We start from the raw sequence: 16,402 nt of genomic DNA, 5'->3' as shown, positions 1-16,402 counted from the left end.
CAATAACATAAACTTTAGGTTTCCTTCAGATCAGATATGACCTTATGCTCTTGGTATTATTTACACTCATACGCTTTCAAGACAGGAATTCTTACAGGACGCTGACACTTAAAACTGACATCTTTCTTGTATTTTTCCCATTCACAGTGTTTCAGTCCTGTGTACATCCTTGCATGTTGGTCAATGGCAGATGTTTACATATCTCTTGTGCTAACGATGTTTTTCTCCATATTGTGCTCCTTAAGCCCTGTGAAGGGAACCCAGGCATTACAGGCTTTTCTGTGGAGGACCACATGGTTGACTGCCCTGGAAAGAAGAGCAATCCTTTCTGTTTTGGCTAAACCGGGCCTATTTCTATGTACTGATATATGTGGAGCTGGCCAGGACTTTTCCTTATCCCCTCCATTGGCTTTAAGCAATGCATCTGAGGAGTAGATTTTGAAACAAGGCGACAGGTCAGTGTTGCTCTGCCCTATGGTTCCCAAAAAACATGCATCAGCTGAAATCAAGCCTCGAGATAAGAAGCTATGATTTCTCAGGGCATAAAACTACACATCAGAGCTGAACTACTAACTCCTAAACATGAGCTCTACCTCTCATTGTGTTATGCAGATTACTCTCTCAGCATAACCTTCTCCCCAGTACTGCAGAGGTGATTTCAGGCCTCCTACCAAGCCCAGCCCATACCACTCAGGTACTGCCTGCCATTCTCACGTCACGTCTCCAAGTCACTCCTCTCCTCACAAATTAATAAAACCTGGGTTCAGCCCTGAGTTGAGCCTTTTGTTCTGGTTAGCCTCCTCCCACCTGGATTTAGGATCCCCTTCGCTCCCCACAACTACAAACATGCCTTAGTGTCCTTATTCTCACCCTGGGTTGCACTGGAAGTGGTAGACTGGAATTAATTTATTGGAATTCCAGTAACTTTTCCACAAGATCATAAATACAAACTTCTGAGGCTGTGATGAGGACAAGGAAGGGCTTGCTATATTTTCTTCAGTCTACCCTAAGAGGAGGCCTCTCGGGAGTGCTGTGGTGGCTGTGGGATAGAGACCGTCCACATTCTGTGTTTAGGGCTTCTGGTGAGTGTGAGTCCTTATATAGCCGCAGTTCCTGAAGCCTCTCCCACACCCCTCACATGCCCCGTGAGTGTTTGTGTGTGTTTCTGCATCTTACCATTTTGCTGTCCTCTTGAAAAGCCTCCCCACACAGCTCACACATGTACCTTTCCTCTCAGTCATTTGGCTCCTGCACAGTGCCTACATACAAAATGGTGAGGAATCTTTTTGGTGTGGAATCTTTCACGTATTCAAGGGACCTGGAACACCAGAAGGATATCCCATACATACTAGGGCTTTTTTTACCAGTATGAATTTGTAGGTAGAACAAGCAAAGTTTGTCCCATACGGCATGTATGCATAAGATTTCTCCCCAGTGGACTACTATCGTGATTCTGAAGGTAACAGCACTTTAAAGCTTCATCGCAGTTTTTACATTCATGGGGCCTTTCTGTACATTCCTGGTATTCACACATCCTGTGTCTATGCCTCAGAAACTGTGAAAGACCGTAGGCTACTTCTCCACACCCACACACAGCTTTTACATCGTTTTACCTTAGAAGCTGTCTTGTTTGCTCTATGATTAGAGTCTTGCTGAACATTTCCCCATGTTGTCTCCTTTCTTTGGATTCAAAGAATCTTGGTACAACTTAATGACTTAGATTTCTGCACTCATCTTCAATGGTCTAGTATTGCCACTGGAGATCTACAGAGGCCAGGTCCTAGCAGATCTCTCGAGTCACAGCTCTGTAGATATTGGGATGGCTTCAGCAAAGTCTGGGCAGAGTTCACAGTCACATCCAGTGACTGCTGCCCAGAAGGCGGTCTGTCCTGCTCTCTCCCTCGCTGGCCACTGCAGGCACTGACAGTGGGAAGGCCTGGCTTCTTCTCTTCCATCAGGTGGGATACAAACTCAGACCCAGGAGGAGCTGAGACTGTGTCTTCTCATCAGAGATCTCAGGAGAGGCTGGGGTCGTAGGATCCTCTAGCTACCCACAAGCATATGGTAGGATTCTGAGTTAGAGGCCAGCCACTCCTGGATCCCAGGAGCCCTGAACCCACAGTCAGGGACTCAGATCTCCCCTCAAGGTTTGCTTTTATTCTTCAAGACAACCCACTTCACTTCATCCATGTGCATTTATTTCAGAAGCCCTTTACTTTTATTCCAGGAAATGATATTTGAGCTAAGCTGTTCTCACTAATCATTCCCATCACTTCCTGACACATTCTCCAATACACAAGTGAGACCGCTTTCTTAGTGTATCAAGACTGCAGCAAAGCCCGGCTGTGAGTCACAATGCCTGTGGTTTTCATTCGAAATTACCAGCCAATTTTGGGACAGCCAACAAATGCTCAGAACATGTTTTTCCTTTCTGGGCATCAGTTTTCTCACATGTAAAAGGAGAAGTTTAAGTAGCTGCTCCTAGAGAATCTCCTGCTTCTCTGCTTCTGCAATTTTTATCAAAACATCTTTAAAATGTGTTTAGTTTTTCAAAATGGAGTTAAAACCGACCAATAAAATTGATTCTTCTCTTTTGTTTTCATTTTTATTTCAATATAAATTTATGAGATGTATGAAGACAGATAAAGAGTGTTGCATAATTGTAGACACATGCATGTTTAGATTATTGTTCTTACTATTTTTTTCTCCCCCTTTCAAATAACAATGCACATAATAGCCAATGAAAGCTAGTGCGCCGTAATAAAACAAACCAGTAGGGGGCGGTACAAGGCAGAAGATGGTTGAAATTAAGGCTCCTGAGTTGGAATGAGCACTTTGTGTGGTCTCATCATCTTTAATTTGAATTATTTAATCAGTACAAACTGTAACAAACTAGTGAGTTATAAAATATTGGTATCACTTTCTGGAAGTTTTTAAAGAAGATTAACATTATACATTTTGGGGTGGAATGCATTCCAAGTAGTTTTGGAATGTTCAGATTTCTCAACATTTCAAGAATTTTACAAGATTAGTGAGAGGAATTTAACAGTCAAATAGGCTGCTTTCTTAAAAGATACTATTTCTTAGATACTGTTAACTATTAATTGTGGGGAAAGGATTTGGCGAGTGGAAAAGGCATAACTCACTCATCCTCCTTTGTTTCTAAGGTTATCATTTGCCTCATTGGCATGCATGGTCCAAGGTGCTTCCTGAGTTCTAGAGTGGCTTGAGTTTAGAGTGGCAGAAAGCCAAGGACAACACATTCTCAAACCATGGGCTCTTCATAACTGGGACTGATGCACCTTCCTAGTAAATTTTTAAAGGTTACAGTTTAGACTTTAATACCGGTCACTCCCCAATTTTTCCCTCCAAGCACATCAGGAGGAGGCACGAGCAAAGTGATGGATGCACATTGATGGCGAGAGTTTTGCGTCCTCCAGAAGAAGGTAGATTAAAAAGCCACTGAAGAAGACTTGATGGAGTTGAATGCACCTGAGGATTCAGTAGAAATCTAGACAACCACGAAATAAAGGCCTCGGGGAGTCGAGGCTCTATGAGGTTTTAATGCAGCATACTTGGGAGAGTTTATCAGCAAAAACAGATAGTAGTTTCACATGCATACTTAGTGAGTTAAGGTTTCAAACATACCTTTATTGTGCTGCTATTTTCCCTGGAGAGTTAATTTGCAGTCACCATTTAATTTATTGTCAAAAGAAGAGCATTATGTGGCTTGGATTGTTTTGTAATTCTGCTTCAAAATGCTCTTGAAATTTTTAATATTTGCATCTTATTTGTCTTTTTATCTCGCATGACTGGCAGCTATTGGCATAAAAAAGTTATTCAATAAATATAGAACTAAAAAGATAAAATATATTTGTGGATATTTTGGTTTGGATATTTTTTCCTAGTTCATGATATTTCCATTATTCAATTTCCTGCACACCACTGTGAGGCCAACTACAGGTTGGAATCATCCACAGAATCTTAAAAAAACACTGGTAGACCTTTTGCGCTGGGATTTTGATCAAATTTGTCTGGGGCGTAGCTGCGATCACTGGATTTTTTTTTTTTCTTGGTCTTTTTCCTTTTTTATCAGTACCGGGGATCGAACTCATGACTGCCTGCTTGCAAAGCAGGCGCTTATGCCGCTGAGCTAAATCCCCAGCCCCCAATCACCGGAATTTATAACAAACATTCCTAGGAATTCTAAAATGCAATCAAAATTCAGGAATATCACAATCGAAATTCCTTTTTATCAATTTTTCCTTCAATTATGTTTAATCTAACCATTTTACCTTTCATTGAGATTCTAATAAAATGCTTTCTTTAAATTTCTAGGTCACCTGATATTGTTGTATTTGGTTATAGTGCCATTGTCTTAAACGTGAATTGTCTTTTTCCAAACTTTATCATTTTTGATCTATTTTACAGCTTCTGTCAAATGATAATGAAATAGAAAATTTCAAGATTTCTCCTCTCAATTAGAGAGGCCTGTTCTCGTGCATGTTTTATACTTTTGGTGGTGAACTTCACATAAGCAGGGCTCTGTCTGGGAACCCCAGACAGTTATGCCAAATGCTAATAGTATTTTCATAGGCCTAAAAAAAACATTTTATGAAAATTTCTAGAATTCTGTGTTTCCAAATCCCAGAAAATTCATACTTCCCCACTCCAATCTTCCTTAGTGAACAAAGCTGGCATTTACAATTCCTAAAGGAGAATTTTTTTTTCCTTCTCAAGCCACCCAAAGTCAGAAAAGACTGCTCTTTGCCCTCTTCCGTGGGTAGATGATGTGTTCAGACAGGTGCTTCCCCCAGAGCAAATGGCTCCTTTGTCATAACTTACATCTTGCCAGTCTAAGGTACTCTTCTTGATGCCACAAAGAACGGCTGCCCAATACATCAGTTTGGTCACTGCCGCTTCTGACAGCTGTCCAAGAAAGTTGAACCTTGGGTGTCATCCTTAGTTCTGTATGGTTCATTTCTACTACAAAGAGGTTTCCTTCTTCCTTGACACCTTAGCTACTCCATGGAAATAATGTTTGAGTCTCTTTGCCTGCCATTTCTGAGTTTCTTTCAAGAAACTTCTTGGATTAGGCTCTTGTCTAATTAGCTGCTCTCTCTTCCCCACCCACCTCAACACCCTGGGCACGGCGGCGAGAGCCTCTGACTTCAAGGTCTCCAAGGCTCCTTGAGCCCCTGCCTTTCTGCTTGAGCCATAGTTACCCTGAAAGATATTCATCATACTTTTAGCATTCTTGTAGGTTACTGCCTCATTTTCTTTCCCAGTTACTCATGCAACTTAGACTGTTAGCATCTTCACATTATCAAGCTTGCTTTTATTTGTTTGTTTTCTTTTATCATGAAAAGTTTCTTAAAATCTCATACAACCCAGGGTGGTTATAAGCCACAGAGAGACTGTTTTTAAACAGGCATGGATTTCTGAAAGTTTTAACAATTTGGGAGGGAAAAAGCACAAAGATTGCACTACTTCTTCCCAAAAGGTCTTGCATGGATGCACATTCATAATTTAATGAATTCTAAGACATATATGTGTTTGCTGGTGTTTTAATGCATTTAGAAGTGAAGTCTACAATATAAGAGAAATCAGAGGCCTGCGTACTGGCAACATATTCAAATTTAGTTAATTTGCTGATGATGGATCTGGGGGATTGTGCGGACTCTTTTTTTATTGATCCTACATATTTTAAAGGGAAGAAAGCAGTATAAACATTCTAAAAGACTTCTAGGAAGATAATAAGAATAGCAAGCAAAAGAGATGGCTAGTATCAGTAACACTGTGAGAAAGCACAAAAACAGAAATATATGTTGTGTAATTGGAAATTTGTTTTTAAATTGCATTGGTTTACTTCGATTTTCAATGAACAAAAGAAATAAAAGATAATGAAAATATCTTCCATCATCAGATTTTTCAAATTGCATGAAAATGTCCCTGCACCTAGACTAAAAAAACAAAAATCAGTGTTGTTTGCATACGATTATCCAGGCTTGGCTTTCATTGTCACCATTATGATCTTCTTGTTAGAGTGTAATGAGATGCAGTCCTGTGTCTCCGAATCCCCCACCGCCTGTCACGGCGCCATCTGTCCACGACTTAAAGGCATGAGCATGCTGTCTTCGGTGAATAGAAAAAAAAACCCTGGAAATTTATATTAAAATCATTTCTCTTTGTTCTCTGTTCATGATTTAAAGCCACCAGGATCTTAAATTCAGACATCTAGCAGACAAACAATGTAGCAATTTCAGTGTGACCTAAAATTGGGGCAGATTTTAATATCTGGACATTAGTCTTCTTCCTGTATCAACATTTTTAAATGATTATTTTTTAAAATGCTTTATTTTTAAAAGATTTACAGGCTTACAGAAAACTTGAATAAAATCTATATGCACCGACTTTCTTCTCTTGGTTAAGACCAGTGTATTGTTCTAGGACATTTATTAAAGTTGATGATCCAGTATTGCTATTATTAATGTCAATATTATTATTAATGCTAATATTAACATTATGATTAACTAATGACTGTAGTGGACATAGGGTTCACTGTGTTGTGCTCTTCTATGGGTTTTGCCAAATGCATAATGTTCCATGTACTGATTATTACAGCGATATACATACAGAATAGCTTCACTACACTGAAACTACACCATCTTTTACCTGTTCATCCTTGTGCTCCATCTCCTGGCAACCATTTACATTTTTAACTCTATAGTTTTTTGTTTTATTGGATGTCATAGAGCTTCAATTATGCAACATGTTGCCTTTCAGACTAGCGTCTTTCATTTATCAGTATTCCTTGTAAATCAACTGAGTACACTTTTATGTCAGACCAGTTTACTCTCTTTTCTTCTATTTCTTCTTTTCATTTTGATTTTTTTCATTACACACTAATATCATCACTAATACCCATCATCAGTTAAAAAAAACTATCAGAAAATTATTTAAGTAAATGTTTAGAGTGAAGCTTAAAACACTGACTTAGTATTAAGTAACTCCACCACATAAGCAAAAACAAATAATAAAAAGAAACAGAATGGAAGGTATGTTATAGAAATATTAGGCATAGTCCTTTGAATTTCAGAGTGTCAGTTTCTTCAGTTCTGAAATGGTGATCCTACCATATCTTCACAGGGAATACATATTTTATATGCCTCTTTGTAGGAAGCACTCATGGAAGTGAAGAAAAAAGATGAAAAACTCAAGAGAACAGGAGGACCAAGATGAAAGGTGGAAAGAACTAAAAGGTGAACAGGAAATATACGAAGTGGGGTGGGGGTCTTGTTGTGACCCAAAGTGGGAGCTGTTTATGAGAACAGACTCCATCATCAGGCTCTGAAACTCTCTTCCAGGGTGTAAAATAGGAAGATGTGGTTGTGGGAGTTTAAATGACTTTTCAAGTGTTGTGGTCCAACAATTAATAGATTATTCATAATATGGAAGTCCTATTTATATTCTCCAGTAATTTTGTAATATATATAAGCAGCAAAAATTAGTCTAACTAGAATGACAATGATAATAAAATATAACTAATTTTTTAACTACTTCCACCCAAATAACTCCTTATTTCTGATTTTCCATCCATCTCATTTCAAGGTTGATATTTAAAGGTTGACATTTAAATATTGAATATTATTAAATATTTTAGTCATGGAGGAGGAAATACTCTGACCTTACAGTCTCCTCGCAACACTTTGTGAATAATGATATGTAATAGTTGACACATAGTGTCAGTCTGAGAAGTTGAGAAGCTTAAGGGACTCAGCAGGTCTACATCTTAGGGTGCTGTGGACATGGCTTAGGGGGCTGTTTATATCCTAGAATGTTGTGATGGTTGATTCATTGTGTCAATTTGAGAAGTTTAGAAACTTTAAGCATTTCAGCAGGGAGCCAGGGTCCTGACTTTGTAAATAGCCTGGGCCTTATGCAAGAGTAGTGCATAGAGATGTTATGAGTACTATACCTGCTCTAGAGGAGGTAGCTTGCTTACAATATGAGGAAGGAAAAAAGGCTTACTCTTCCTCTTAATTTTGTTTTGATTTGATTTGTTTTTGCTTTTGCTGTCTTCCTGCTGCCATGAACTGTTGCCCCTCAGTCATGCCTCCTGCCTTGGAGCCAGCTAATTATGATTGAAACCTCCACAAACTGCAAGCTAAATAAACCCTGCTCTCTTTAACTTTGAGTGTCGGGTATTTTGTCTAAGCAAATAGAGAAAAGTAACTAAAACATGATGGAAAAATAAGTAAGATATTATTTAAACTTAGGAGACAACAAAAGGCAAATAATGGTTGGGTGTTCTACATACCTAAATAATGCCTAAAAGAAAAGTGCTATTTTCTGACTCAGCTGATTCCACTCATCCAGGCAAGTTTATGCACTAAAATTCCTTGGAATCTTACCTGGGGAAGGAGCCCTTGACTGCCCAGCAGTTAGCAGAAATCTGAATAGTTGAGAAGTAACATTGGGGCACCAGCTTCCTCTATCATAAAAGGGCTGGGATGGAGCTGCCTACACCATTCAGAAAGAATGAGTCTTACAGATTTACACTTAGAAGTTCCCAGTGCTTAGAATTCTTATCTGCATTTATCAACCCAGCTATACTCAGGTAAAGAGTTATACTGGGGGATGCGAAGTGGAAATCTTTAGGAATCACCACCTTCTTAGTGGTGATGAGCAGGCATTTAATCTGTGATGGTCTTTGTGAGTATTCCAGTTTATGTTCATTTGTAAATCTTACACACCAGCCAGAATCTTCTTTTGTCAGAGGTAAACACTAATATCAGCTCCACTGCAGCCAACTCCCTGTCCTTGAGCTCTTAGGAGCTGCAACACAAGGTTCTTATTTGTGCAATGGTTTTTATGAAGACCAGAAGTGAGCTTCTCTGGTCCCTTTTGGGACTGCTCTATGTGAGTTCTGTGAGGAGCTGAGGGCTACCGGTTCTTTGCTCCTTCAGGATTTCCCCAAGGCCTATTCAAGGGGGCCTCCAGGAACTGACTGCACAGAAACCTGCTTCTGTCTGACAGTCTCCGCTGGTGATTAAGCTTTCCTCCACAGCACCTGCTTTTGGCTGGCAAAGACTTTGTGAGTCCGTGTTGTGGTCTGTCTAATTCTGCTTGTCCAAGTCTGTTCCTGCTTTTTCTCTTTCATAGGTGTTGCTCCTCAACAAGACTTTGATAGTCTTAATTGTGGCTCCCAGCCCTCTTCCTATGTCAGGCATTATCTGTACAACTATTTATACAAGTCCTTAGCTGCAGAAGGTGAAATCTTTTTGGGACCTGAACATCATGTTAAATGATAGGTGATCAACTGGTTTTCATCACACATGGAGATCTGGTATATAACGGTGAGTCAGTTTTCTGTCAGGGTGAAAGAATATTTGAGATACTCATAAACAGGAAAGATTTACTTTGGCTCATAGCCTGAGATTTCAATTCACAGTTCCTTGATCCCCACCTGTTGGAGTCTGTGGCACTAGAGCCTACCATGGCAGGAATACATGGTGGAGAAGACAGTTCATTTCATGGTGGCCAGGAAACAGAGTGAGGAAAAGATTGAGATCCAGTATCCCTTTCAAGGGTGCACCCTCAATAATCTTTCTTCTTTCACTATTTTCCATCTCTCAAAGATTCCACTGTTTTCCAGTATATCACCACAGCCTGGAAAACATGCTGTTACCATATGTGACTTGGGGTGGGGGAGATTTACTATAACAATAGACTTGCAACAAACATGTGTTTCATTTAATTTGCCTATAGCTTATATTCCAGAATTAATCTATGGCTACATTTTCTTTTTCTTTTATTAACATAGCCTCCCACTCTACCTCAATCTCCTAAGCATACCTGCATACAATTCAGCCTGAAGGTTGATCTCTCAATTGCTCAGGTATGGTTGTATGATTAATCCAGGTAGACTCAGGGCACCAACCTGATTGTCTCAGTCTCCACTTGCACAGCATGGGTGGCCCCGGTTCTCCAGTCTTCCTCCCTTGGCATCTCATGCTGACTCTGCCACCTTTTCAGCAGGCTGTGCTAGGATGACATTTTCCTAGAAATGGAATAACGTATAATTCAACTGATTGCTTCACCATTTATTACAATGTGTTTGGGCAGCTACAGCAATTAAAGAGTAGATGTGGGTTGTTTTCCCTTTGAAATGCAACTTGCTGAAACTCCAGGGCATGTCTGGCCTGTTTCAGGTGTAAGTGCCATCTAATGAGCTCACGGAATCCCTGGGATCACCCCTCACATGAGGATGACTCCAGGTAGGTTGTCCTCTTACAGTGACTTCGTGCTATATTTTGGAACAGAATATCTCACTGTGATGGGAAATTATTTTCCTTGTTCAAATCATGTTCCCTCACTATTCATGAGGTGACTACAGGACAAAACAAGCCATCTGGGTAATTAACCTAGCCTTTTTGGGAGACAGTCTCCAGGAAATCAGCATCTGCCTCCTTACATTTTAGGCACCATTTGCCTTTTTAATGTGCTCTTCTCTGCCAAGCCAGAAAGTGCAAGCTATTAGGAGACAAATCCACCCAATTCCTTGAGCCAACAATGCTGATTTTCGCTTTCCCTACTGAGTTATCTTTTTGTCTGATTCCAAGCTCTCCTGCCTGTCCCAGTTTGACATTTTCCTATTTCGTTTTCTTTGCTCTTGAATTCTTCCACAACTCTGCCCCATCATTGTAGGCATCCCTTGGGATTTGTTTTGTGACAATTACTCTCTTGTTAGGAATTTACTTTCTGGCTTCTAATCCATAAAACATTCCCTGAATATTCTAATTTAAATTGTAACTGCCCAGCTGCCTATTTGGTATGAATTGAGGTTTCCTACTATTTATTCAAGATTAGTGGTTAATTTGGGGGTGGACAGAAGCAACTCATGAAATCAGGGAGAAGATATCCTTTTAAAACATGTTTTTGACTTGAGATTCACAAAGTTTATGCGTGCCATTAGCAAGGCTCTTATTCCTTAAGACTCTATGTGCATGTGTGTGTGTGTGTGTGTGTGTGTGTGTGTGTGTATTCATCTGTGACACCTATCAATATGCAGAATGTGTTTATTGCAGGTGGCCTCAGAACACTGTTGTCATATAGAACCCAGGAGTCTCAAAAAAAAAAAAAAGAGAGAGAAGAAGAAAGGAAAAAATAAAAGGGAAGAAAAGAAAGAATTTTGAGGCTGACTTTGGTTTCCATGAAATATTCATCAATTTTACAGACTCCTACTCCCCGTACCTGCTGTTTCCTTTGATGGAAACTTAATTCTTACTTTTTACCTTATGCTGATTGAAAAGTAATCAAATTTTAGATAAAAAAATTGACAGAAATAACCTTTTCCTTAATTACTTTCTCTATTATTTGTATCACGTTTTGCTTATTTTTTTGTTTCACCGATTCAGTCTTTATTATTTCCTTTTATTTTTGTTTGTATTCAATTTATTTTTTTAAAATTTTATTTTGAAAGTGGTAAAATACAACAGAACAAGAAAGAATAAAGCCAACTAAGATTGTACAGTGAATTGGTACAGAACTTCACAGCAGGTTACCGAGATAACAGTAATAGATATCACAGTGTACTTCGTTATCTTTACAATAGTTGTTCTTTCAATCACATATATCAAAATAAAATGAAATACAGAACATTGCAGAACTTATCAAAACAGACTATTGAATAAAGCATTGATCAGAATAGAGTAAAACAGTAATAAAAATATTTGCCTTCAAAGAGATGGTAGAAGGAAATCCCCCTTATTTGCTATGGTCAGTCTCCCAGGAGATGCTCAGATTTCTGATTCCCATTTGCTAATAGGAAGGACAGGAGAAGGGAGCTAGGGGAAGTGGGATGTTTGGCTCTAGGCTGTGCACCAGTAGGTCCATTATTGCTTAGCAGGGAGGCAGGCTGATTTCTTGGTTTCCCAGCTTTGTAAGTTCCAACATGGTGTGGATCTCAGAAGACACTGGTGGTTCTCCCCCTGGGGGGCCATAGTCTGCCACACTGCAGCCACTTACCAGGGAGGGGAGCTGCTTGCTTGGTTTCCCAGCATCCTAAGTTCCAACATGGCGCAGATCTCAGGAGCTGCTGGTGGTTCTCCCCATGGAAGGGTCACAGTCTCCATTTTGCTTATTTTTGTCATTACTACTGTTGTCACTATTTCCTTACTTTCCCTTACTCCTACATGTTTTGTGATGTCTTTCTGACTTTTTAGGGAAAAGACTTGCTTTATTTTTAATACAATTATTTTTTCTTTTATAAAAAATAGTAAAAGCATATACCAATCTAAATGACTATGTTCCACAGATGTTGGCATGTTGTATATTCACCATCATTCTGATTTTAGAATATATACACTATGTAATATAATACATATTAGTATAATATATATATAATGTATATATATATATATATGTGTGTGTAATTTTTGCTTCATATTCTTTGGAGCCCTATTTTTAGGTTTATATATACATATTTATGATTAGCATAGGTCTCTAAAATTAGTTGATTTTGTCTTTGAAGTCTCTCACACTATCTCTGGAAGCACATTTTGTCTGTAGATCTGTTTTACATGGCATGCTATGAGCATTTAAGCCTTTCTAAAGTGATTTCCTGCTATCATTCACTTCTGATCTGTGTTTATTTTTAAGAGGTGTCTTTATAAGCAGCAAATAGTTTTGAAAACCAGTGTCATTTAATTGGAGTCTGTTTTACATCCCTTCTTTCTTTGTTCTTTTTTTTAAGTCAAGGTCTCACTTTGTAGTTCAGGTTGGCCTTGAACTGACTACGTATCCCAGGTTGGCCTCAAACTCATGGTGAGCCTCCTGCCTCAGTCCCCCAAGTGCAATGATTACAGGTGTGGATCAGCACTCCTGACTTTAATTTTGACCACAGCAGTTTATGTAATTTTTGGCATGACCAGATATAGGCTTTCTATTTCATTGCTTTCTGCTTTTCCTTCCATTTCCTCCCTATTCCTTTATGTATTTTACTTTCTAGATTACCTGACTATTTTTGAAATGCTATACTCATCTATTTACTCTTTAGTTATTCTCTTTTGTATTAGTTTTTAATGTGCTTTTACTTTTCAGAAACTATTTAGAATTTCAATCATATCATTTCACATTAAAAGTAGAAATCTTAGAATCTAAGCCTATGCATCTCCATAACACTTAGAGTATATTTGTTGTATGTATTAAATACCATATTTTCAAATAATCAGGTGCCTCAAAGAAATTGAAAAGAAAATGCAGAGTTTTGTAGTGAACTATAATTTTGCCACTTTGAATGGTCATCACTCTCTGAATTTTTAGTATCCATTTAGTATCATTTCCTTTCAGTCTGAGGAACTTCCTTAAACATATCTTATAGTATATGGCTATTGAAAAATGCTGCACTTCATTTTATTTTACCTAAAAGCATTTTAATTTCAGCATCATTAGTGAAAGAAAGACATTTTTGCTAATACAGAATTTTAAGTTGGCAGGTTTATTCTTTCAGCACTTAAAGATATGGGCCATCTTACTTAGGTATTGACATTTTTGTGCAAAATCAGCACTCACTTAAAAAGCTACTCCTTTGTAGGTATACTGAGTATATTTCCTCTGGCTTCTTTCAAGATATCTTTGATTTTTCAGCATTTTGAATATGGCATCATTAGGTATAGTATTCTCCATCTTTATCTTGCATATTGTATACTAAACTTTTTTGGTACCAGGAATCAAACTCAGGACCTTGCGCTTGTCAGGCAGGTGCTGTGAGGCTGAGCTATATCCCCGACAATACTGAACTTTGAATCATGATTCATTTTATTAAATAAGAGAAATCTTTCAGTCTTTCTATTTGTGGATAATTCCTGTCCTGCCCTCTACTTTGCCCTTGTAGAAATCCCATCGATAGGTATGTCATACCTGGCCATGGTCCCACAGTATCTATGAAGATCTATCAGTGAGGATCTATCAGCATTCTCATGTTTCTTATGTCCTACTCACGTTATCAGAAGTATTTGAGATAATTTATAAAGACAGAAGGATCATTTTGATTTCTGGAGGTTCCAGTCACAATTGCGTGGATCCATTGCTTCAGACAACTGATGTGATTGTCAGATAGCAAAAGGAGGGAACACCTTAGCAGAGTGACTTGAAGTTGTCAGCTAGGAAGCAAAGAGAAAGGAGAAGCAGATGACAGGGTCCCCCTAGACGCCATCCTCTCACTGATCTAAGGACCTCCCCATTGACCCCTTTCCCTAAAAATTCTATCTCATCCTCCTAAGCCACATCCTGGAGATCAGGTCTTTAACATCTAAACCTTTGGCACCCCTTATCCAACCATGGCAACCATTTTTTGATTTAATCACTTTTACTAAGTCAACTTTAACTTATTTAACCTTTCCATTTGACTCCATTTTACTGATAAGCCTAATGAGATTTTTATGAGAGGTATGTTATTTTTCTATTCTAGACCTTCCTTTGATTCTTTTCATAGTTTTCCCCTCATCTAGGTTTCATTATTTTATCCACCATAAATGTATTTTGTTTTAGCTCATTGTGCATAGTATTAACTGTTGTATTTAGAAGTTAGTTTCATCATCTGGACTACTTTGAAATTGTTTCACATTTTCTTGGTTCATAGTATAGCCAATAATTCCAGGTATCAAATTCTATTATAATCCACAAGAGTGTTGGTTTTTATTTTAACAGGAAATACACTTGGTGGAACATAAATGCGAGCTATGTGGTAATCAGTTAAGCAGTAGTCTTAATCTCAGTTCAAACCTTTCATCCTCATCCGGGTTTTGTAAGTCTTCTCTGCTTATGCATTAAACAGAGTTAACAGCAAATATTACCAGCACTAACATACCAAATGTTACTACTACTGTTCCTACCTCACTCACCAGTAACTCTTGTTGTTCTGACTGCTATATTCTGGTTTTTCCAGCCAGAAACATTGCAGGTTTTTTAGAAGTTTTTCACCTTACTTTTCACTGGTTCATGTCTATCTTTATGCTCATGTAATAAAGTTATCAAATGGGAAAGCGTCTTTCAGCATTTATTTCACTCAATCGTTGACCACCTCCTGCACTTCTGCCTTCTTTTTTGATATGTGTTTACAGAGTATGTGCCTACTGTCTGTGGCTAGATCAGTTAGGTTACAATGTTACTTGACCACATTAAAAGAAAACTTATAACAACTGATATTTTGATCTCTGTCTGCTGGATTCCCCTCTCTCTCTACAGTGTTGAATAACACAGAATTAGAACCAGAATTAGAATAATCATAGTAATAGAGAGGAGACTGAGCTAAAATACAAGGAATTTAAAAGGAATACAAGAATTGGACAGATTTGAAATACCATAAAAAGAGAGAATTAACTGGATGTGAGGAAAATTGAATATAAGAAGATTAAAGAACGTTCCTGAAACTAGGAATTTGCTTAGATGATAAGTAAGGGCAGAAATTCTTTTAAGAGTGCTCAGAAGAAAATAGTTTCATGGCTTAATCTGAAGAAGAAACGCATTTAAGGTGCAATCAAAACCCACATGTATTGTGTTTGAGGAGCTGCCAGGGCGCTTCATGAAACCTATAGAAAAAGGACAGAAAATTTAGTTTTAAACACAAAAAAGTGATATGAGGGGAGAATTTTGTGCTTGTAGACCAATGTTGACATTAGCGTTAAATATATTAGAAATTTCAGGGATCCTATTTGAACATGAACCACATGAAATTGTTATTTTTGTGGGTCAAATCTAGCCAAGTAGTAACAATTTCTTGAGGTTCAACTAAATAAACAGAAATCAAAGAATAGAAACATAGGGAACCATCAATCTTATTTAAGGAACAAATTATCTAACAGAAACCTAGCTGGGAGAGGTCAGACAAGAAGCAGAAGGGTCACAGGATCAATAAATATATAAATACTTCTGTGTGACTGAAGTATCACTAGTGGATGATGGAAAAATAAATTCAATGAATTCTGCTGGGAATATTGGTTGCTTACATTGAGCATATAAAATTACACTGTTACTCCACAGACAAAGATAAATTTTGAATACAGACTTAGAATTGAAAGGGAAACATCTATAGACTCTTAGAAGAAACTAAAAAACTAATAGGACCATTTTTATGATTTGGGACATAAAATCAGAAATTGATAAATTTGATTATATTGAAGTTTTCCATTCATCAAGACCCACACTGATGGGATAAAATAACAGTCTACAAATTGTAAAAAGCTGCTTGTTTCATCTTAAGCTAATGAAAGCATTATACCAAAACTATATAATGAACTTTTATAAATATTTAAGAAAAAGCAAGATAATCAGTAGAAAAAAGTGCCAAAGATTTGAAGATATACTTCCCAAAGAAACATGAATTAACCATAGAGAATTG

This window comes from Cavia porcellus, unplaced genomic scaffold, assembly GCF_034190915.1.
Source record: "Cavia porcellus strain 051 isolate PalLab524CR breed Dunkin Hartley unplaced genomic scaffold, mCavPor4.1 scaffold_26, whole genome shotgun sequence".
NCBI classification, from domain to species: Eukaryota; Metazoa; Chordata; class Mammalia; order Rodentia; family Caviidae; genus Cavia; species Cavia porcellus.
Note: the sequence above shows the minus strand (reverse complement) of the source record.